General features: G+C 42.4%; 1 protein-coding gene across 5 annotated transcripts in view; it reads right to left on the bottom strand.

Annotated features, from left to right (window-relative positions):
• Wdfy3 (WD repeat and FYVE domain containing 3) overlaps nucleotides 1-24953 on the bottom strand; it is a 242562-nt gene that overhangs the window by 151946 nt on the left and 65663 nt on the right. The window lies entirely within an intron of this gene.

Below are 24953 nucleotides of genomic sequence, written 5' to 3'. Positions count from 1 at the left end.
GAGCATGGTGAGGATGGCTACTGGCCGGTGCCGCACACCTTAGGTAAGGATGCATGAGTGCATATGTGAGGTTATGGAACGCGCACCCCTCACTGGACCCGCCATCAGTGAACTACTCAACAGGCTCAAGTACACAAGGAATCAATCACAGGTTCAGAAAGTGCCAACAGCTGTTCGGTTACTTCGGACTGTGCCGGGAATTAGCCAATCTCAGACACAAAAACAGGAAATCTAACAAAGGAACCAGGAAGGCTGGGAGAACATTAGGATAAGGCCAATCTGAATGAAACGCAGTTTGTTTTCAGTCTGTTATAAAGTAGCCATGGCCTGCTTCTATTTCCACTATGAGGTCACATGAACTATCGTGCTACCCCTCAAGAAATGAAAGGCCATGTCTAAGCAGGGGTCTCACCTACCAGGGGTCAAGGACCTAAACCCTTGAGAACAAGGATCTGACCAGAAGTATGTTGCCCTTGGGGATTCTGTGCAGGTTTCCAACTGCACACACTATCACCCTAAGACAGGAGGGCCTGAGGGGCACCTCCGAGATGAGAGGCACCTCCCAGATAAAGGGGCACCTCCCAGATGAGGGGTAGCCATGCTACCTAGAATTCTGCCTCTGGCAGTGCTAGGGTATGGAGTGGCTACCATAATCATATATCCTCAAGAGCCTCGTTGCAGCAAAGCATACCTGAACATACAAGAGGCTAAAAACATTTAACTACAATGTAACAAAAATGAGCCCAGTTCAATGCTGTCCAATATATTCATTTTTGGAAAAACAACTCAAGTCTGCCAAATGTTAATAAAAGGATTTCAGCAAATATATTCAAGAAGCCTAATATTGTGGTAGTTATTTTACAGTCCTGAAAATCTCTAAGTCTCTAAGAAATAGAATTGGAAGTGAACACACACACTGGGTGACTTGCACAACTGCCTGTAACTCCAATTCCAGGGGATCTAATGCCCTCTTCTGGCCTCTGTAGGCACCTACACACATGTGGGACACATAAAATCACATAGGAGTGTACACGCATATACAGAACGATAAATAAATCTTGTAAACAAAAACAAACAGAGTGAAGTTCCTTGACTATAACACTCACTGTATGTGTCTAACACTGACCACACAATTCAGTGCTGCCCCTATGGTCACATTGCTGTCTATTAGATGACCAGTACTCTGCAGCCATGTCAACAGCTCCTCCATCCACCCCCAACGCTGGTGTGACAACCACCACCCTACTCTCTGACTGTGCTGATCTGTCATGTAACTGGCAACATGCAGTATCTGCACTTGCAAAGCCACCTGGATTCACACTAACAATGGCCTCAAGGTCCATCCACAGTGTTTGCAAATAACAGGGTTTCTGTGCTCTCTGAGGCAGAATAATATTCCACTGGGTATACACTCACATTGTTCTTTTTAATCCATTTATATATTGTCTTAGTTACTGTTCTATTTCTGTGAAGGGATAACGTGACCAAGCCAACTTATAAAAGAAGGCATTTAATTTGGGGCTTGCTTACAGTTTCATGTAAGCAAGTGTTGGTCCATGATCTTGGGTTTCTCAGGAAACTGGGAGTCAACCTCCCTCAGGACCCAGCAATTCCACTCTTGGGAATATACCCAACAGATGCCCTATCATACTACAAAAGTATTTGTTCAACTATGTTCATAGCTGCACTATTTGTAATAGCCAGAAGATGGAAACAACCTAGGTGCCCCTCAATAGAAGAATGGTTTAAGAAGGTGTGGAACATATACACATTAGAGTTTTACTCAGCGGTAAAAAACAATGACATCTTGAATTTTGCATGCAAATGGATGGAAATAGAAAACGCTTTACTGAGTGAGGTAACCCAGACCCAAAAAGAGGAATATGGTATGTACTCACTCATAAGTGGATTCTAGATATAGTTAAAGGTCTTTGCGTCTATAATTCGTGATACTAGAGAAGCTAAATAAGAAGGTGAACCTGAAGAAACCATACTGATGAATATTTTGCATGTCACCACAGAACCTTCATATGGCGAAGGATGGAGATAGAGACAGAGACACATATTGGAAGACTGGACTTAACTCCCTAGGTCCAAATGAGAAGCAGAGGGAGGGAGATCGTGAGCAAGGAAAGCAGAACCAAAGGGAACCTTCATCCAACGATGGATGGAGATAGAGACGGAGACCCACATTGGAGCACTGGACTGAGCCCCCAAGGTCCAAATGAAGAGCAAAAGGAAGGAGAACATGATAAAGGAAGTCAGGACCGCGAAGGGTGTGTTCACCCACTGATACAAGGGGACTGATCAAATGAAAGCTCACCAAGGCCAGCTGGACTGGGACTGAACGAGCATGTGATCAAACCGGATTCTCTGAATGTGGCTGACATGGGGGCTGACTGAGAAGCCATTGACAATGGCACTGGGTCTTGTTTCGTCTGCATGGACTGGCTTTTTGGGATCCTGGTCTGTTTGGATGCTCACCTTCCTGGACCTGGAGGGACGGGGGGGGGGGGGGGGGGGAGGAACTTGGACTTCCCACAGGGCAGGAAACCCTGACTGCTCTTGGGAATGGTGAGGGAGGAGGAGAGGGAGTGGGGGGAGCGGGAGGGTATTGGGAGGAGGGGAGGAAGTAGAAATTCTTTAAATAAATAAATAAGGAAAAAAATAAATCAAAAAAAAAAATAAGGCTACAACAGCAGTATATAACTCTTGTATATAACTCTTGCCCCAGCACCCAGAGGCCTGGGCAAGGGGGCCTGACAGGAAGCAAACACAACACTTCATGCTGAGAAAGCAATGGAGTTAAGAGCAGGAACCACAGAGAACCAGGAGAGGTTAAAGCCCTTAAACCCCTGGGTCTGAGTTTCTTTCATCTGTGACATCTTTCCAAACAAATAAAAAGTAACATAAATCCTTAAGAATGTCAGAGACTTGATACACACACACACACACACACACACACACACACACACACACACATCTTCATATTCTCTCTCGCACACAAACACACACAGAGGGACAGGGACAGACATAGATACAATCAATTTCCCATATGGCTGTTTAGGAAAAGTTTTTACATGATTTGGTTTCGGGATACAGGGCCTTGCTGTTATACTGTGATCAACGTCACTCAGCCTCACAGTAAACTCATGACAAGCCTCCGGTCTGAACCTCCTAGGAGCTGAGATTATAGGCCTGTGCCACCAAGCTCAACTGAAGAACAGAATTATAAGGCAAAAAATTAGAGAAATATGCAAGATACATAATGGGAGGATAATAATATTCAGAATTATATGAAGGGGGAAATATTAACAGGCTTATTTTATTATGAAGATTGTGCTTAATAGGCTTTCTAACAGAAATCCTAAATTTTTCTTACAAGGAAGAAGGGTCTGTCCTGCCAAGAGGAGGATGTTTGGGCATCAGCAGGATAATGCCCCCTAATCTGCACAGCACTCATTAATCCAACCTTGTGTTAATGCCTGAAAATCACTTTACACTCCCCAAATCCTTTAAAAGGATTTTCATTATTTAAGTTACAGAAGCACACAGACCAAGCGAACAGTCTACCCTTTAAATATACGTGCAGTCACCAGCTGCTCCCCAGAGGCTCGGCTAAAACTCCAAACAGCTTTGCTAAGTTACCCTTCATCTTATGAGAAAAAAAAAGCACAGCTTCATCTAGGACCTGAAGGTCCTCAGGCGCTTCCTCGTTTAGATTTTTCCACAAAAAAATCTAAAATCTTACACTTGAAGAACAAAGGGTAAAATTTAGGTGTTACAAGCTGCATGTGAGCTTTCAATTTAATGTGAAATAGGAAGCAGCTTCAGACACAGCAGAACCACACTGTTAAAAGTCTACGTTGAAATAAAAACTAAATTAACAGGAGGTAGCAATCACTGGTCATTAATATCCCTTAATGTAAATGGATTCAACTCACCTATAAAAAGGCACAGGCTAACAGATTGGATACGAAAACAGAATCCATTGTTTTTATGCATACAAGAAACACATCTCAACCTCAAAAACAGACATCATCTCAGAGTAAAGGGTTGGGAAAAAATATACCAATCAAATGAACCTAAGAAACAAGCAGGTGTAGCTATCATAATATCTAACAAAATAGACTTCAAGCTAAAATCAGTCAAAAGAGACAAAGAAGGTCATTTCATATTAGTCACAGAAAAAATCCATCAAGAGGAAATTTCAATACTGAACATCTATGCCCCAAATACAAGAGCACCCTCATATGTAAAAGAAACACTTCTAAAGCTTAAATCATACATTAAACCCCACACACTAATAGTGGGAGACTTCAACACTCCCCTCTCACCACTGGACAGGTCTATCAGACAAAAAATGAACAGAGAAATAAGAGAACTAACAGATGTTATGACTCAAATGGACTTAACAAACATCTACAGAATATTCCATCCAAACAGAAAAGAATATACCTTCTTCTCAGCACCTCATGGAACCTTCTCCAAAACTGACCACATACTCGGTAACAAAACAAGCCTCAACAAATCCAAAAAATTTGGAATAACCCAATGTACCTTATCAGATCACCATGGCTTAAAACTAGAAGTCAACAGCAATAGTAATTCTAGAAAAACCCACAAACACATGGAAATTAAACAATGCTCACCTGAATCATCAATGGGTCAAAGAAGAAATAAAGGGAAAAATTAAGGACTTCCTAAAATTCAACGAAAATGATCACACAACATACCCAAATTTATTGTATACCACAATGAAAGTAGTGTTAAGAGGAAAGTTCATAGCTCTAAATGCCTACAAAAAAAACTGGAAAATCCCACACTAGTGAATTAACAGAACATTTGAAAACTTCAGAACAAAAAGAAGTAAACTCATCTAAGAGAACTAGATGGCAGGAAATAATCAAATTGAGAGCTAAAATCAACAAAATAGAAACAAAGAAAACAATACAAAGAATTAATGAGACAAAGAGTTGGTTCTTGGTTCTTCGAGAAAAATCAACAAAACAGACAAACCTTTATTCAAACTAACCAAAAGGCAGAGAGAGAATATCCAAATTAACAAAACCAGAAATGAGTGGCTCCACGCTGCTAGCTCCCCCATCAGCCATCCCAGCTTCCATCCAGAGGGCCATCGGAGGGGTGAGTTTGCTTCAGGCCTGCGGCAGGGGCCCGGCGAGGAGGAGCTCGGACTTCCCCCAACCCCATAGACTCCCAGGTCACTCTGCACTGCTGGCTCCACCCTGCTAGCTCCCCCGCCAGCCATCCCAGCTTCCATCCAGTGCCTAAGCAGAACCCCAGGAGCTCAGACAATAAGAGAAGCAATGAATAAATGGGACCTACTGAAACTGAGAAGCTTCTGTAAAGCAAAGGACACTGTCAGTAAGACCAAAAGGCTACCTTCTGACTGGGAGAAGATCTTCACAAACCCCTCATCAGACAAAGGTCTGATCTCCAAAATATACAAAGAACTCAAGAAACTAGACACTAAAACTCTAATTAACCCAATTAAAAAATGGGGTACTGAACTGAACAGAGAATTCACAACAGATGAACTTTGAATGGCCAAAAGACACTTAAGGTCATGCTCAACCTCCTTAGTGATCAGGGAAATGCAAATCAAAACAACTTTGAGATATCATCTTACACCTGTCAGAATAGCCAAACTCAAAAACACCAATAATAGCCTATGCTGGAGAGGATGTGGAATGAGGGGAACACTCATCCATTGTTGGTGGGAATGCAAACTTGTGCAGCCACTGTGGAAATCAGTGTGGCGGTTTCTCAAGAAACTGGGAGTCAACCTCCCTCAGGACCCAGCAATTCCACTCTTGGGAATATACCCAACAGATGCCCTATCATACTACAAAAGCATTTGTTCAACTATGTTCATAGCAGCACTATTTGTAATAGCCAGAAGATGGAAACAACCTAGGTGCCCCTCAATAGAAGAATGGTTAATAAAGATGTGGAACATATACACATTAGAGTTCTACTCAGCGGTAAAAAACAATGACATCTTGAATTTTGAATGCAAATGGATGGAAATAGAAAACGCTTTACTGAGTGAGGTAACCCAGACCCAAAAAGAGGAACACGGTATGTATTCACTCATAAGTGGATTCTAACCATAATTAAAGGTCTTTGAGCCTATTATTCGTGATCCTAGAGAAGCTAAATAAGAAGGTGAACCTGTTGAAAATCATGTAGCTATCTGCCTGGAGATTGGAAATAGACAAGAGTCCCAGGTAACCTCGGGTGCATGGGGAGGGGAGGGTTGGTGGAAGGGGAGAGGGTTAGAGAGAAGGGATTAGGGGAGGAATGGGGAAAGCTAGGTGGACTGGGATGGGGGGAGGGAAGAAGGATGGATATGAGATCAGGGAAGAATATATTTCAACTAAGGGAGTCATTTTAGGATTTACAGGAGATTTGATTATAAATGGGATCTCAGGTCCAAGGAGAGATCCCCAGACTGTTCTCTAGACAGAGGAGAGGGTGCCTGAACCGGCCTTGGCCTATAACCATACTGATGAAGATTTTGCTTATCACCATAGATCCTTCATCTGACGATGGATGGCGATACAGACAGAGACTCACATTGGAGCACCGGACTGAGCCCCCCATGGTCCAAATGAGGGGCAGAAGGAGGAAGAACATGAAAAAAACTCAGTACCGCGAGGGGTGCGATCACCCACTGATACAAGGAGACTGATCTAATGAGAGTTCACCAAGGCCAGTTGGACTGGGACTGAACGAGCATGTGATCCAACCAGATTTTCTGAATGTGGCCGGATTCTCTGAATGTGGCTGGCCCGGAGCCTTTCTGAAAAGCCACTGACAATGACACTGGGACTTGTTTCCTCTGTATATACTGGATTTTTGGGATCCAGTCTATTCGGATACTTACCTTCAGGGACCTGGAAGGAGGGGGGGAGGAACTTGAACTTCCCACAAGGCTGGAAGCCCTGACTGCTCTTAGGGATGGAGAGGGAGGAGGAGGGGGAGGGAGGGTGTGGGAGGGTGTTGGGAGGAGGGGCGGAAATGGAAACTTTCATAATTTAATAAACTTTGAAAAAAAAAACCAGAAATGAAAAGGGGGACATAACAACAGACACGGAGGAAATACAGAGAATCATCAGGCCATATTTCAAAAACCTGTACTCCACAAAACTGGAAAACTTAAAGGAAATGGACAACTTTCTGGATAAATATCACTTACCAAAATAAAATCAAGACCAGATAAGCAAATTAAACAGACCTATAACTCCTGAGGAAATAGAAACAGTCATCAAAAGTCTCCCAACCAAAAAAAGCCCAGGACCAGATGGTTTCAGTTCAAAATTCTACAAGATTTTCAAAGAAGAACTAATACCAATACTCCTCAAATTATTCCACACAATAGAAACAGAAGAAACATGTCCAAACTCTTTCTATGAGGCTACAATTACTCTGATACCCAAACCACAGAAAGACATTACTAAGAAAGAGAATTACAGATCAATCTCATTCATGAACATTGATGCAAAAATACTCAATAAAATACAGGCAAATCGAATCCAAGAACACATCAGAACCATCATCCACCATGATCAAGTCAGCTTCATCCCAGAGATGCAGGGATGGTTCAACATACAAAAATCTGTCAATGTCATTGAACATATAAACAAGCTAAAAAATAAAAACCTCATGATCATCTCATTAGATGCCAAAAAGCTTTTGACAAACTACAACATGCCTTCATGATAAAGGTCTTGGAGAGAGAAGGGGTACAAGGAACATACCTAAGTATAATAAAGACAATATACAACAAACTAACAGCCAACATCAAACTAAATGGAGAGAATCTCCCAGCGATTTCACTAAAATCAGGAACAGGACAAGGTTGTCCACTCTCTCCATATCTATTCAATATAGTTCTTGAGGTCCTAGCTAGAGCAATAAGAGACCAAAAGGAGATCAAGAGGATATAAATCAGAAAAGAAGTCAAACTCTCACCATTTGCGGATGATATGATAGTTTACATAAGCGATCCCAAAATTTCTACCAAGGAACTTCTACAACTCATAATGTAATGTAACTTTCAGTAATGTAACAGGATACAAGATTAACTGAAAAAAAAATCAGCAGCCCTCCTTTACACAGATGATAAAAGGGTTGGGGAAGAAATCAAAGAAACAACACCCTTCACAATAGACACAAATAGCATAAAATATCTGGGAGTAACTCTAACCAAACAAGTGGAAGACTTATATGACAAAGAACTTTAAATCTTTGAAGAAAGAAATTGAAGAAGGCACCAGAAAGTGCAAAGATCTCCCATGCTCTTGGGTAGGCAGAATTAACATAGTAAAAATGGCAATCTTACCAAAAGCATCTACAGATTCAACGCAATGCCCATCAAAATCCCAGCAAAATTCTTCACAGACGTTGAAAGAATGGTACTCAACTTCATATGGAAAAGGAAAAAAAAAAAAAACCCAAGACAGCCAAAACAATCCTGTACAATAAAAGAACTTCTGGAGGCATCACAATCCCTGACTTCAAACTCTACTACAGAGCTATAGTACTGAAACAGCCTGGTATTGGCATAAGAACAGACAGAAGGACCAATGGAACCAAACAGAAGACCCGGATATCAATCCACACATCTTTGAACACCTGATTTTTGACAAAGAAGCAAAAAATATCAAATGGAAAAAAGAAAGCATATTTAACAAGTGGTGCTGGCATAACTGAATATCAACATGTAGAAAAATGAAAAAAGACCCATATCTATCATCATGCACAAAGGTCAAGTCCAAATGGATCAAAGACTCAACATAAAGCCAGCCACACTGAACCTTATAGAAGAGAAAGCAGTAAATACACTTGAACACATTGGTAATGGAGACTATTTCCTAAATATAACCCCAGCAGCACAGACACTGAGAGAAAGCATTAATAAATGTGACCTCCTGAAACTGAAAAGCTTCTGTAAAGCAAAGGACACAGTCAACAAGGCAGAACGACAGCCTACAGAATGGGAAAAGATCTTCACTAACCCAACATCAGACAGAGGTCTGATCTCCAAAATATACAAAGAACTCAAGAAATTGGTCACCAAAAGAACACATAATCCAATAAAAAAATGAAGTACAGACCTAAACAGAGAACTCTCAACAGAGGAATCAAAAATGGCTGAAAGACACTTAAGGAAATATTCAACATCCTTAGTCATCAGAGAAATGCAAATCAAAACAACTCTGAGATTCCATCTTACACCTGTAAGAATGGCCAAGATCAAAAACACTGATGACAACTTATGCTGGAGAAGTGGTGGGGTAAAGGAAACACTTCTGCATTGCTGGTGGGAATTCAAGCTGGTACAACCCCTTTGGATGTCAGTGCGGCGATTTCTCAGAAAATTAGGAAACAACTTGGTACAGGAGAATTGTCTGTATTCTGTCAATCATGTATTTTAATAAAATGTTGATTGGCCAGGCAGGAAGTATAGGTGGGTCAACCAGACAGGAAGTAGAGGCGGGGCAATGAAAATAGGATAAGGCTAGGGAGGAGGAAGCTCCCTCTACCATTCCTGCCCAGACCACCGAAGAGGAAACATGTGAGCTGTCACACTGAGAAAGGTACTGAGCCTTGTGGCTAACACAGATAATGATAATAGATTAATATAAGTTACAAGGACTAATAAGAAGCCTGACCTAGTGGGCCAATCAGCTTTATAACTTATAGAGATCTCTGTGTGATTGATTTTCTCTGGGACTTGCTGGCTGTAGGGAACTGGGTGGGAACAGATACCCCAACAAGCTGGCCCTCACGTTACAACAACCTTCCTCAAGTAATACCACTTTTGGGTATATATCCAAAGAATGCTCAATCGTGCCACAAGGACATGTGTTCAACTATGTTCAGAGCAGCTTTGTTTGTCATAGCCAGAACCTGAAAACAACCTAAATGCCCCTCAACCAAAGAATAAATAAGGAAAATGTGGTACATTTGCACAATGGAGTACTACACAGCAGAAAAAAATAACAACAGCTTGAATTTTGCAGGAAAACGAATGGAGCTAGAAAACATTATTTTGAGCGAGGTAACCCAGACACAAAAAGACAATTATCACATGTACTCACTCATAGGTTGTTTTTAAACATAAAGCAAAGAAAGCCAGCCTACAAACCACAATCCCAGAGAATTTAGACAACAATGAGGACACTAAAAGAGGCATACATAGATCTAATCTACATGGGAAATGGAAAAGAACAGGATCTTCTGAGTAAATTGGGAGCATGGGGACCATGGGGGAGGGCTGAAGTGGGGAAGGGGAGAAACAGGTAGGGGAGCAGAGAAAAATGTAGAGCTCAATAAAAATCAATTTTAAAAAGTCTACGTTGGAAACACAGTAGGACCACACTGCTAAAAGTCTACGTTGGTCCCTAGCATGGAAGATCCAATGGCCGGTTTTTCTGTCACACAGTAGATTAAATTCTTGAGGGTGTGGTGGTCACACCTTGAATACCAGCATTCTGGAGGCAGAAGCAGGTAGATCTTTGTGAGTTCAAGGCACCCAGGACATCAAGGGTTAGGTAGTAAGACCTGTTCAATAGTAGTTCAATTAATAATAATAATGATGATGATGATGATAATAAATCAAATTCCTATCTTCTGAAGACTGAACTTTTTGCCTTTCAATGAGAGTCATTAAAGTTTAGCCTAATGTGAGATGTACTAAAATCATCCATCTCTCTTACAAGACAAAATATGTAAGACCCACCCGTTCCCTACCAATCCAAGCTAAACTCAGCACATCTGCAATTCTTTAGATATATTTTCAGTGGAGAAAGCAAGTAAGAGAAACTTAAACCCACTCAAGAACACTCAGCTAAGATGGACAGCTCTGAGTGGATACTGTAGATATAGCCAAGTTTGCATCCTCAACCACCTCCAGCGAGGGCTCCCATTGACATTCGCTATCAGGAAACCATGACTGGGGAACATCACCCTACTGGAGGTTAGTTGGTATTACTAAATATATAATTGATTACACTATGGAATAAATCCTTGTCAGACCTACAATGACTAGTGTCCTCTGAGAGCAGGTGTTCATTATGCGAAGAATTGTTACAGCTCAGTTCCTCTGTAATCCTGCATTCTAGTTGTTTCTCCTGAAGCCCAGGTCATTCTGTCCAGCTGTAACCCTTCTGCATTCTTGATTTCCCAGAATTCCTACTTAGTTAAGAGCTATTTCCCCGCCGGGTGGTGGTGGCACACGCCTTTAATTCCAGCACTTGGGAGGCAGAGGCAGGTGAATTCCTGTGAGTTTGGGGCCAGCCTGGTCTACAAGAGCTAGTTCCAGGACAACTAGGTCTGTTACACAGGAAAATCCTGTCTCAAAAACCAAAAAAGAAAAAAAGAGCTATTTCTCCATTTCTTATTTCTGCTTGTGGGCTAAAGTCCAGGAAATTCTACAGTTCTTCATACTGTGCATATTATTATGATGGGTACGGTGGCACAGGACTTTAATCCCAGCACTCTGGGACCAAGGGGACAGAGGCAGGCAGATTTCTGAGAAGTCAGCTCCGTCTACATAGAGTTTCAGGCTTGCAGGGTTAAAAATAAAGAGTCTGTCTCAAAACACAAAAAGGCATTGTTATAATTTCTTCTATTTATAAATAAAAATAATACATCTAAACAAAGGTACAAATGTGAATAAAAGACTAGTAGCAAGTATAGAAAGAAATGATAAGAGCTAAAAGTGAATTCTTCTTTTTTTAAAAAAAAAAAAGAACAAATTTATGAGTAAAAATACCCAGAGTTATGTATGACATGCAAGACAACAGGGACAGGACTAAAAGAAATATAAACAAAAAATGAAGACAGAAAGAAATGAGCTAATAAAAATATAGGCACAAAATACTTTAGATTGTCTAATCAGGACTTAGTAGCTAGAATATCTCTATGGAATTCTTTTAATTAAAAACCCTAAACCTAAGTCAGGTGGTGATGGTGCACACGCCTTTAATTCCAGCACTTGTGAGGCAGAGGCAGGCAGATCTCTGTGAGTTCAAGGCCAGCTTGGTCTACAGAGTGAGTCCCAGGACAGTCAGGGCTACTACATAAAGAAACCCTGTCTGGAAAAACCAAACCAAAACAAACAAACAAAAAAACCACAAAAAACAAAAACAAACAAAAACCCTAGACCATCATGTACTTGAAATAAAAAAATAGAAACCAGCCAAGCCTAGCAGCTCACATCCAAAATTCTAATACCCAGGAAGTATAAGGATTCTCTGGGCTTCAGAGAGAGAGCTGGTCTCAAAGAACACTACAAATCAACTAATTAAAATAACAAAGTACTGCAAGTAAAAAGAGTTCATTACTACACAGGTATTAAGAACATCAGAAATGCAAATAAAAACAAAGAACAAATATTTGCTCATCAAATTTGACAAAATTAACACACTACATACTTAGTACAGCAAAAATGGAGGCATACAAACATGGGTGATTAAAATTTAAGCCAGTTGTCTTGGTTAGAGCAACCGGATAGTTCCGTGATAGTTCTCAGCTGGGGTTGCATCTTCAAGGATGCTACCGAGAAATACTAAGTCAAAAAGATACCATCAAGGTGCACATGTTTTTACGACTGTTGGGTTATCACGACTTTTAGCCTCCATCACAGTCCAGGTAAGTGAGGGCTCATGCTCTCAGTATAGGCACACACCACCACGTGAAGGAAATGGTTGGTGAGTGGTGTGGTGTGCACAGCACTAACTGACAGGTGATTATCAGAGCAGAGAACAAGTGACAGGAAAAACTTCAAGAAAAAGCAAAGCTAAAGTTTATCATACCAAGAAAATCGTAAGCAGGATTCTTGCCTTGACAGTGAAACCACTGAATAAACAGGAAAGACTCTCTACTCAGATAGCTGATGTGAAATCCGCTTCACCCCAGAAGCCTGTGGAGCCACGAATGAGTGAAAACCTCACTGTGATGGCTGCAGAAGGGGAGCCGGCGGGAAGGTGTGCAGTCTCAGGATGAGCAGAAACTGTCCAGGTTTCAACCCAGGAGTTTCACTCTGGAAACGGGATCCGGGTGTCTGCTTTTAGCAAAGGGTGGGAAGACTTTCAGTAAGAGAAGGTCCCGCCCAGAATACAACCCAAGGGAGGGAAGACCAGCTCTCCAAAAAAAAAAAAAAAAAAAAAAAAAAAAAAAAAAAAAAAAAAAAAAAAAAAAAAAGCCTTCCCCAGAGAATTCTCTGGCCTGAGGGAACAGCCATTCCTCAACCCTATCACTCACGCTCCAGGGCTTCAGAAGAAAGGAAAATAAAGGTAAGTTCTGGGTGCTGAGCTAAAACAAAGGAGAGAGAGGGGTGTGTGTGTGTGTGTGTGTGTGTGTGTGTGTGTGTGTAGATAAAAGCTACCAAGAAAAGTTATAAACATAACAGACACTGGTGTCACCACAACAGAAGGATTGTAATAGTGTAATAGCTTAGATCATTGTCTCCTGATCAAAGCCATGATGCTAAAGTCCCACAGCTGTGAAGACACTTACTTGCCTATAACCCCAGCACTGAGGGGCAACTCCAAGAAGCTAGAGGCCACTCCAATCTACGCTCTGGACAGGTAGCAAGAGCCACAGAGCCACAGAATGAGACCGCAATTTTAAATAACAAACAAGATAGAGGACGGCAAAGGGATACCATGTTAACTTCAACCAAAAGAAAAACTGGAGAAACTAGATTAATTTCCTTCATTGCTGTCAGTAGAACAACGGCAAAGCATCAGGCAGAAGTGAGCAGCAAGATTAGTTCAAGTCTCCCTCTATTACACAGAGTTCGAGGCTAACCTGGACTACAAGGGACCCTGTCTCCAAAGTCAAAACCAAACCGAAAGTTGAGCACAATGGTTTGTTCCTGAAAGTCCAGCACAGGTCCCAGGTCAGCCTGGACTATATGGTAAGATACTGTCTCAAAACAAATACCAAACACACAAAGAAAGAAAGCAAAAAAGGAAAGCAGCAAAACCAAAGCCTTGTTCTTTGAACCAACTGATAAACCATCTCACACACAGGACTGGTACCTCGCATCTCACACCACAGGACTGGTACCCCACATCTCACACTACAGGACTGGTACCCGCATCTTAACAGTGTCCTCCACGGGTCTGGAACTACCTTGTGAACAGCAAAGATGCCACAACGATCTAATATCTGAGTTCTCAGACTCCATGGCTCATTTAGTCCACTGTCTCCCTCAGCAGAGCCCAGTCCAAACTCTCCTGGAAGGAAGCCCCCCTCCCCACCCACCCTTAGCCTTGGTGATACTTTCAGTGCCTCCTGCATGGGCTGATGCTCTTTTCTCTCAAGAATGAGCCCTCCTCAGCTTTGCCTACCTGCAAAGTACTCGGTCTTGATGTCACCTTCTCAGGGGTAAGTGGTCCCCAAATGTACAGGCTGCTTTATCCCACAGGGACATTTGCCTTTTAATAGAACTTAAGACTACTCTGTCTTGAGTGTGGACCAAAATTCCTGGAAAAAAAAGACACACCCACCCGCTTGACCCATCCGATGACTATACCTTCTGTGATTGTGGAGAGGCCAGTATGCTGCAAGGTGGGAGCAGCATAATTACAAACTATCTTTAGCAAACTCTGCCGTTACTAGCCATATCATGTAAATCTTTGGAATGTACAGACCACTAATTGAGCCAATCAAAAGGCTCAGAATGCCATGGGACACCCCTGAGGCTGCTGCTTCTGGGGTCCCCTCCTCTCCCTGGAGCACCTGCTCGAGTTCACAGCAATGAACTGTGCAGTTAGGTTCTGTTACTATGCTAACCACCTTGGAATATGGAATTTGGAGAAATCAGAATCTGTATTCTCAGGCTATGGTCACTCAAATGGGGTTCCAGGACAAACTGTTATTATCTATTTAAGATATATTTACTAATAAATGTGTTTCCCTTCACTAATCTAATACTTTCTTCAGTGATGGGAGCCAAATCTTATTCAGGTTTGTATCCTGAATTCAGTCTGTGAAGGGCTAATACATTAAAAGATAAACAAAATGTCACTTGCTTACTAACTGGCAAAACCAGATTTTCTCTCAAGTTATTCCGATCTCTGGGTAGGCCAGATTGACTATTTCTCAAAAAGTTAAATATTATAGCATTTAATTTTTTTAAAATTTTGTAATTTATGTATCCTACTTCTTACTAAATAAAAACCCTTCACAAACTGCCTGAATTGTCTCCAGAACAAGGGCTGTGTTGCACATTTGTCTAAGCTGAAAAGGTAGCAATTTGCTTATAGACAATTTCCTGCTATCTAGTCATCACTACGCCTCAATGATCTATGAATTCCCTCACAGGCGAGGTCTCTAGTCCTTTGCCTCTGCAGAGGGTCCAGTGCACAGTGAAGACGAAGAGCATGTGTGCAAGTGATCACTGCTGCTCTGTAGATTGAGCAGCCACAATGCATCCTTACTGTGTGGCCCCTGCAATGCATCACACTCCAGAACCCAAGTCCATCCAGCCATGGCCTGGGCTTCCATGCTTACTGAGGAGCTTTAAATCTCAACTCAGCTGCCCCTCTTTGGAGAAAGTATTCCCTACCCTCAATTTCACAGGCAACCACTCTTTTTTGTTCCCATAGTGCACTGTGTAAATGCTATTTTTCCAACACCAGACTTAACAAAATAAAAAGTATATGACACGGAAGGCAAAGGTGATGTCCAGCTCAACTTTTCTTGCCCAACACCTAATGATACCTAGTAAATAAGAAACAAAGGTGCATGCCTTTAATCCCGGAACTTGGGAGACAGAGTCGGGAATCTCTGTGAGTTTTAAGGCCAGCCTGGTCTACATAGCTAGTTCCAGGACTACATAATGAAACCGTGTCAGAGAGAGAGAGAGAGAGAGAGAGAGAGAGAGAGAGAGAGAGAGAGAGAGAGAGAGAGAGAGAGAAAGAGAGAGAGAAACAAAGACAGACAGAGAGACAGAGAGACTCCTTGACGCATAAGAAAAAGATGATCAACATAGTTGGGATAAATAACTAAAGATATTTCAAGACAGAGCTAAATGAAGGTGACTTAAATTGAGTTGGAGGGCCACAGTGTGATGCAATGCACAGCAATGAACAGCAGTGATCCCAGAGCTCAGGAAGCAGAGCCAAGAGGATCTCAAATTGGAGACCAGCTTGGGCTACACTGTAAGTCCCGGGTAGATCTGTAATATTAGCATTCAAGAGTCTGAGGCAGAATTGTAAGATCCAGCCAGGCTGAGATAAGGTAAGATCCCATCTCAAAAATCCAAGTAAGGAAAAATAAATTTGAAGGTCTGGGGATATAGGGCAGTAGTTGAGCATTTGCCTAGTATGCCCAAGACCCTAGCGAAGACAATGGTGATCCCACCCTGTGGGTGGAGACATAATGTGCTGCAGTCCGTGCTGTTGAATTCCAGCCACAAGGGCTTTGTTGAAATTGAATTCCTTCAGTGCCTGCTATATATAAAACACCATGGAAATGCCAGCTCAAGTCTTCACTCCAACCATAACATGATAACATGCCTTTCTCCAAAGTGCCAAACAAGTCAGTGTATACTGGTCTTAAAAGTGATGAGTCAGAAAAGCAAAGAGAGCGGTCCTCAACCACCCTCAGCTAGGAGAGAAGTCCTCAACATCTGGATGGGCCAGACCACCCTCAGCTAGAAGAGAAGTCCTCAACATCTGGATGGGCCAGACCATCCTAAGCTTAGAGAGCAGTCCTCAACATCTGGACAGCTCTCTGACCCTCCACACATGTTGTAACCGGGGCTTTCTTTCTACACGAGGCTTTCTTCTGCTTGAAATGGAAACTAAACATTTTAACTGCCTGACTTGACTTTTCTTAATCCTAAGGCAATTTGAACCGTGGCCACAGAAATACCTGAGGTGTTAACTCACAGATCCACGTTACTCCGTTCTGTCTCTGGGCCTCCTGAAGTGCAGATGCAGCCACTCATGTCCCCCTGTTTTCCCACCACAGTACTGCACACTAACGGGAATGAAACTTGTTTGTAAAGAGCATCATTCTGTAGGCCAGATTGCACTCAAGTACATGATCCCCTGACCTCACAGTCTCCTGAATGAGCCATACAAAGTTGGAAAATATTCCCTAAGCTCAGTGTAAGAAAGAATGTTAAACAAAACTAGACACATAACACAAACAGAATCAGCTTTATCAAAATAAAAAGCCGTTGTACATCAAAATCAACAAAAGAAAACTATAACACACAAGTCCCAAATGGGGGAGGGAGAGCAGCATGTGACACCTGAATGAACAGAAAAGCATGAGATCTAACACATACAAAGAGCACCTTCTAATCAATGACAGAAAAGCAAACAACCCCCACCCCAAAAGTGATCGAAGCACAAATATACACTTTGCAGGAAACAGAAACGAATGCCCACAAATCTTAGGAAGGCTGAACAACCAGGCTAGGAATAAATGAAATGCAAATTAGTGAAAACAAGTTTATAGCCAGCCAAAGTAAATCTTTCCACTAAACTAAATAGCCTCACATTCACATAAGGCAGAGAAGTCCTCAGGCCAAGATACCTCTATTGTCACCCTAGGATGCCTGACAGCTTCCATGGCAAAAGGGACTCTGCAAGGCCAGATGTGGGGGCATGTATTGGTTTTTTAAGAGTTTATTTTACTTTATGTGTATGAGTTTTACCTGCCTGTATCTAAGTGCACCATGTGTGTGCAGCACCCTTGAGGGATGGAAGAGGATGCTGGAGACCCTGGGAAGCAAGTGCTCTTAACTGCTGAGCCATCTTTCCAGCCTGGCACATGCATTTGAACTCACAGATAGATCTCTGTGAGTTTCAGGCCAGTCTGGTCTACATAACTAAATTCAACCAATCAGGGCTACCTAGTGAGACCTCCTCAAATAAATCAATAAAAAGGGCTTTGCAAATATGACAAAGTCAAGGACCCTGAGATGAGAAGAATGTTCCGTAAGATCTGAGCCAGGCTAGTATGTTGACAAAGTCAGGGGAGGAGCATGAGAGCCGGATGAGATGTGACTGGGGGAGCAGGGTCAAGGAACTGCAACCTTGAGCCAGGAATCTGGTGAACCCCAGAAGCTGAAAAAGGAAGACGCTCGCATCACCCCACCCCTGTACCTTCAGAAGGAACACAGCTCTGGATGCTGGTACTTTTGCATTGCTAGATCAATTTCTGACTCCTGACCTCCAGGACCAAAAGATAAAACCTTTGTTCCCATTTGCCACTTAAGACCATGGTAATTACACAACAGAGGGAAAGAACACAACACTGAAGTTCAGTGTGACATCTAGCTGCTTCACACCAGCTGGTGACACTGAACACACGCATGCCATCTCAACTAGCAGCTCCAGTCCCAGCACATGCCCAGAGACAGTCTTGCATGTGCATAGGATGTGTGGGACAGCAGACTTAATCTGAACTGGTCCTTCCTAACAGAAATGAGCAAACTTCATGGAACAGTACGGGTTCATTTGAAGACTTAAAATGCATAAAGACAGGAAGTTGAAAAACAACTCGCTACATAATACTACTTTTTGAAATAAAACTTCAGAACAAAACCAGACAAATGCACTTTTTTGTGGGAACGTGTGAATTTACACTGTACCTTTTTCTATCTGGTACACACACACACACACACACACACACACACACACACACACACACGTAAAGGTAGGGAACAATAAGCAGAGAGTCTAGGTAGCTCCTAGGGGACAGGCAGCATAGTTTCCTATGTACTAGTACTGTTTTATGGAGCTTCTGTTTCTTGCCTTTCTGGTTTAGTCTCAGGTTCATGTTTTCATATCATTAAGCAGATTTTGCTGCTTATAAATCTTGCATCACACACATCACTTGCTACATGTTGCCTGGGCCACTGTACTGCCCCCTGCCTGTCTCAGTCTCACAGAATTCATTGGTTTTTATTTGGTGGCAAATTAATTTTTCTTAAAATTATTAGAAAAGGGATATCCCTAGTTTATCTCAAACATACAGAAAAACAAAGAACACAGTTATTTCTGAAGCTTCTTGCAAGGAAGAAATATCTGAGACAAATATTGGTCTACGCAGCGAGCCTCTCTCAGCCTGTCAAATCATAGCTCCTTTCCTGAGTAGGTAAATTCAAATGCCATTTGCTTCCATGAAGCAGTTTTATTGAACTCTTATTAAAATACAATCCCTGAGATCATAAAAGACTCTTAAGACCAGTCTATCAGCTGCTGCTGCTGCTTGCTGGTGTGTGTGTGTGTGTGTGTGTGTGTGTGTGTGTGTGCGTGCACGCACGCGCGCTCCTGTCTCTCTGTCTCTCTCTCTCTCTCTGTGTGTGTGTGTGTGTGTGTGTGTGTGTGTGTCTTAAACACTAGCCTATTTCTTAGGCTGGTCTCAACTAAGCCATGAGATATATCTATATACTTTTGTCTAAACTGATTCTCACATATTTTCAGTGAGCCTCTTCCTTTTAATGCTCTAAAGGTAAAAAAAAAAAATAAAAAATAAAAAATGCACTTAAATTAAATATAATCTGCTATATATTGAAAAGATATAAAAGAAAGTAAAAACAAAAATATTACATCTTCAGAAATACTTAGCTGGAAGTAGTTTTTATGTTCTTTTTCTAAAAAATGCTTGTGACCATTAGAATCATATAAACAAAAATAAATTTCGAATAGGCGTCTCTCTCTCTCTCTCTCTCTCTCTCTCTCTCTCTCTCTCTCTCTCTCTGGGAGGGGGAATGATTCTCCCAGCCAGTGATGACACCTCAGTAAACATTTGTCCCCGGGAAAAGAGGTTTAGCTCAGAGAACCCGGAGAGCAAGGAGAAGCAGGCCAGTCAGGTCTCTCAACTCTAGAAAGATTCTTACATGAGGGAGAAAGAGGCATAAAAACTGTGTATTTTAAAATAGCATCCAGACAAACTGTGCAGCCCTTAATGGCATAAGACATCTGATCTCGTACTCCCAGCACGGGCCTACCCACGGTCTCCAACAACAAACCAAGCTGATTCCACAGTGTTCAATAGCCCCAATGTGGCTCTATCAACTTCCTGTATTTGGGAGTCACTATACACTTCACGTATTCTCCTATTTGTTCTGTGACCACGTAATAAGAATGGTGGTTCTCAATGATAACACAATCTACTAGATTGGAATCCTACTTACAAGATGTAAGCCACACCCTGGGTAGGAAGGTCTCTGGGATAGAGCGAGCACCTGTATGAAGTGCTCAATGTGCTCCATGAGCACAGACAGATGTAGCCATTTGCCAGGAGAGTCTGGGTGGTGGCGAGGACACAGAGAGGTGATGGGGGCTGCACCCTTACAGCAGAGAGGCAAGAACAAGGGAAAGTGGAGCTGCAGGGCTGTGGGTGAAAGAATATGACAGCTCGAGCTATGGACATGTTTACCAGGTTTTCAACTTCAGGAAGCCAACAGTCTTCCCTGGCCTGACCTCAGCCCAGCCCAGCCTGTCTGCAGCTCTGCTTCTGCCTATGTCAACGACTCAAACCCAGACTTTTCTACTCACCAGCTGGTGACCGGGCTTCCCATGTGGAAAACACCAGCTATTCTGTTCTTAAATCATTTTAAGAGTCTAGAGGCACTGCATCTACACTGAGTAGCCACGGCTGGTGTTGATCCCTAGGGAGCTCTGCTTCCTGCCTTTGGGTGAGGAAATGCAGTCTAAGGTCTTCGGACTCAGACACACAGTACTTTCACAGAAATGGACTCATGTATTGCCACAAAATGACACATGAAGAAACACACTCAGAGACATTAGAGCAACTTGCCAGAAAAATTGAAAACCCAGCTTCAGCTAAAATTTGAAGATAGAGAAATCTGGATCCAGTCTGTTGTGGGATATTATTTTGAGTTGTGTTACATTCTTTTATGCTGTGGAATATTTGTCTAATGATGCAAAGATGTGTTGCATTCTTTAATGTTGCATTTGTTTAACTCTGTGAAGCTGTGTTTCTTTGTCTGTCTAAAACACCTGACTGGTCTAATAGAGCTGAATGACCAGGAGCTAAGCAGGAGAGGGATAGGCAGGGCTGCCAGGAGGAATAATAAATAAGAGGGAGGAGCAAAAACAAAAGAAGGAGGAGGAAGAGGAGGAGGACACCAGGAGCCAGTCACCCAGCCACTCACAGAGTAAAAAGAAAAGAAAGGTATAGAATCGAGAAAGGTAAAGGCCCAGAGGTAGATGAGATAATTTAAGAAAAGCTAGAAATAAACCAAGCTAAGGCCGGGCACTGATAAGTAAGAATAAATCTCTATGTATTTGTTTGGGAGCTGGTGGCAGGCCCCCAAAGAGTAATAAAACAAAACACACACACATACACACACACACACACACAAAACCCAAAAAACAAAACAGAAAAACCAATAACTACACCAGTCTTGTACTATTGTTGGAAGCTAACTCAGAGATAGGTGTGTGTGTGTGTGTGTGTGTGTGTGTGTGTGTGTGTGTGACTGTGTGTGCAGTTGTATACACCAGAGATTAACACAGTATCTCGCTCAGTCACTCCCCACTTTAGCTTTCTGAGACAGAGATCAGGGCTGACCGGTTGGCTAGCTGGCTGACAGGAGAGCCCTTTGACCTACCTGTCCCGTGGCCCAGCTGGCTCTCACATGGGGCTGGTCTGACCTCAGGTCTTCACGTTGGCACAGCAAATTTTACCCATCAAGTCATCTCTTAGCCCAGGAAATAACTGTTTACTCAAAGACAGCAATCTTTATTTTCTAGCAAAGACAGTGGGATTTGTTCCTCCTTAACACTCAGATGAAGTCACCATGTCAAGTATTTTTACACAGAAAAAAGCTTTTACAAAAGGCGGGAGGGTATGAGGGTGGGAGGGAGGCCAACGGACCCTGTGCTCGCTCTGTGTGTTCCACCACGGCTGTAGCCAGGCTGGTAAGAAACAAAAAATGTGTCCTGAGTATGATCTCGCCAGAGAATTCTAATCTCCAGACACAGCTGATATTCAGGAAGTGCCCTACACACATGATGGCATTTTCTTCTCTTGTGAGAGTTTCCCTGATTATAACCACACCCTGAACTCAAATATGAATAATACTCAGAATATTAAGGAAACAATTCCCTGGCAGAACTCATTGAAGGGGACGACAAATAAATGAAGGGGACACTATTGGCAGTCAAACATTAAACAGAATGTTATGTTAAATAATTATTAAGTTCTTACAAATTTCTTCATGAATAAGAAAATGAGATTTAAAACTTCAAAAGAAAAAATGAATCCAGCAACAATAACTATTGACCTTATTATTTTAAATAATCACTTTCATTTAAAAATGAAACTCTGGATTAATGAAATATTTTCCCTAAATATCCAATGTAAGTAGAAACACAGACAGCTCTTTGGTCCATCAGGTCCTAACCTTGAGTCACTGGTCCAAATCAAGTCATACAAGCTACAAAAGAACAGAACAATCAGAATCCGGGCAGCAGCTGGGAACCAGAGCGGGAATTCACCAAGGAAAAAGCACTGACAGTCAACAGTCAGCAATCCATCCTTACTCCTGGAGCAGTGTTCCTTCAGCCCTGAGCTCAGTCCCCACCCTCAAGAGCCTGCTTCCCCCTCTCCCTCTCTCCCTCCCTTCTCTGATTTCTATGATTATCTTTTTTAGTTTAAGATTTGTTTATTTGATGAGTGCTCTGTCTGCATGTACAACGTTATGCCAGAAGAGGGCACCAGATCCCATACAGATGGCTGTGAGCACCATGTGGTTGCTGGGATGGACTCAGGATCCCTGGAAGAGCAACTAAGCCACCTCCCCAGTCCTCGACTTTATGTTTTCAAAGGCCTGGCCTTGAAATTATTTAGATTTAACTTCAGAAAGTTAAAATATTATAATTAAACAAATTAAACTATTTGCATATGAGATGGATCCTAGATCCTCATCTCATTGGCCTGATGTGCACAGTCTCATGGGAAATGGATCCTGGATCCTGTGGGTCTGATCTTTAACAGCAGCACCTCGGCTGGAGCGCTTCTGGGATATCTTTACAAATGTTGGAGGCATGCTGCGGAGGCACTGATCCCTCGGAGCTGGGGAAAGCTCACAGAGAACAGTCATCAACCAACCCTCGAACACACCTTGCCCAGTTTCAGTTAAGCAGATAATTCCCTCAGTTTTATAGTGTAAGAGAACAGAGTATCACAATACATGTGTGGGACCATCACATAGTGGGTACTCAATGTCTACTTAGAACATAATCATAATTATAGCTAATCAATGTGTGATTTAGAGTTTGTGAAAAACTGATCCCTCGTTGTGGCTGCTTTTTGTGTGTTGCCTCACGACCTACGGATGCTGGGCAAGCACAGCACTGGAAGCCTCATCCTCATCCCTAACTTCCGTTTAAACTTCCATTCAGGATGGTGGTGCGGGAGAATTGTCTGTATTCTGTCAATCATGTATTTTAATAAAATGCTGATTGGCCAGGCAGGAAGTATAGATGGGAAAACCAGACAGGAAATAGAGGTGATGCAATGAGAACAGGAGAATTCTGGGAAGCAGGAAGCTTGCTCCGCCATTCCCGCCCAGACCACCGAAGAGGCAACATGTGAGCTGTCATGCTGAGAAAGGTACTGAGCTGTGTGGCTAACATAGATAATGATAATGTATTAATATAAGTTACAAGGACTAATAAGAAGCCTGACCTAATGGGCCAATCAGCTTTATAATTTATAGAGATCTCTGTGTGATTGATTTTCTCTGGGACTTGCCAGCTGTGGGGTACCGGGCGGGAACAGATACCCCAACAAGCCGGCCCTCATGCTACAGCCGGCCCTCATGTTACAGGATGGTGCTGAGCATACTACATGGGCCTCACACTTAAGATCCTCTTCCACAGCCTCCTCAGGAGTCATGGGCCAGCATGCCCAGCGGAGCTACCATCTTAACAAATGCAGGGATCTGTATTTCTGAGCTTCTGCAATGTGCCCTCACAGACTGAACACGCTATAAGCAAAAATAGCCTGTCTTCCAGACTACACACAGCTTCTGGCTGCAAGTTAGGAAGAGTCAAGCAAAACCCAATTGCATAAACTTTCACTGGCAAAAGAGAGCAGAGACCAACCACACTGCCAGTGTTTTCAGCTGTGGGACTAGAATTCCAGGACCTGTCACCTCTCTCTGGCTGGCAACGACTGAAGCATTCTGAGGCAGCCTAGAGTGTGTAGCCTAGAACAAGGGTTGGCAAACCCAGGGCCAGATAATAACTACTTTGCCAGGATGTGTTTGTTATAAATGCTTAATGCTGCAATTGTGGGGTGAGAGAAGTCACATGTAATAAATAAGTGTGGCTATGCTCCAGTATAGTTCATATGTGGACACTGGTACCACAAATCATTGTTCTTTCGAGGTATTTTCGAATCTTTGAAAATGACAATCTAGTCACAGTTCAAAGAATACACACAATCAGGTCACAGGTCACATCTGGCCTCCAGCTTTGATTTAGCCATGCCTACAGATCTCATGCCCATACATAAAGCATCCTCAATGGGAACTGCGGTGATGGCTCAGCCATTAGGTGAACTTGCTGCACTTGCAGAACTCAGGTTTGGTTCCCAGAACCCACATGACAGCTCACAGCTGTCTGTAACTCCAGAACCAGGGAATCCAACACCCTCTTCTGTATCTTTGGGCACTAGGCACATATGTGCAGGCAAACACGCATAGTCATAAGATGAAACTAAATCTTCTTTAAAAAGCATCCTTAATGGTCTGTTTTGTAGCATAAGACAGCCCTTCCCTCCACCCCATGAATCTATACCCCACTAATATTCTAGTAAGAAGATTCCTGTTTGAACTGACTAGCATGGGAGCTATATCTGCAGTTCACAGTTCAACACACAGCTGTGCACTTTTTCTCAAACAAAGTCTTGTT

This window comes from Myodes glareolus, chromosome 8 (genome assembly GCF_982192425.1).
Source record: "Myodes glareolus chromosome 8, mMyoGla1.1, whole genome shotgun sequence".
Lineage (NCBI taxonomy): Eukaryota > Metazoa > Chordata > Mammalia > Rodentia > Cricetidae > Myodes > Myodes glareolus.
The sequence above is the reverse complement of the archived record's forward strand: the minus strand, read 5'-3'. Positions and strand labels throughout refer to the sequence as shown.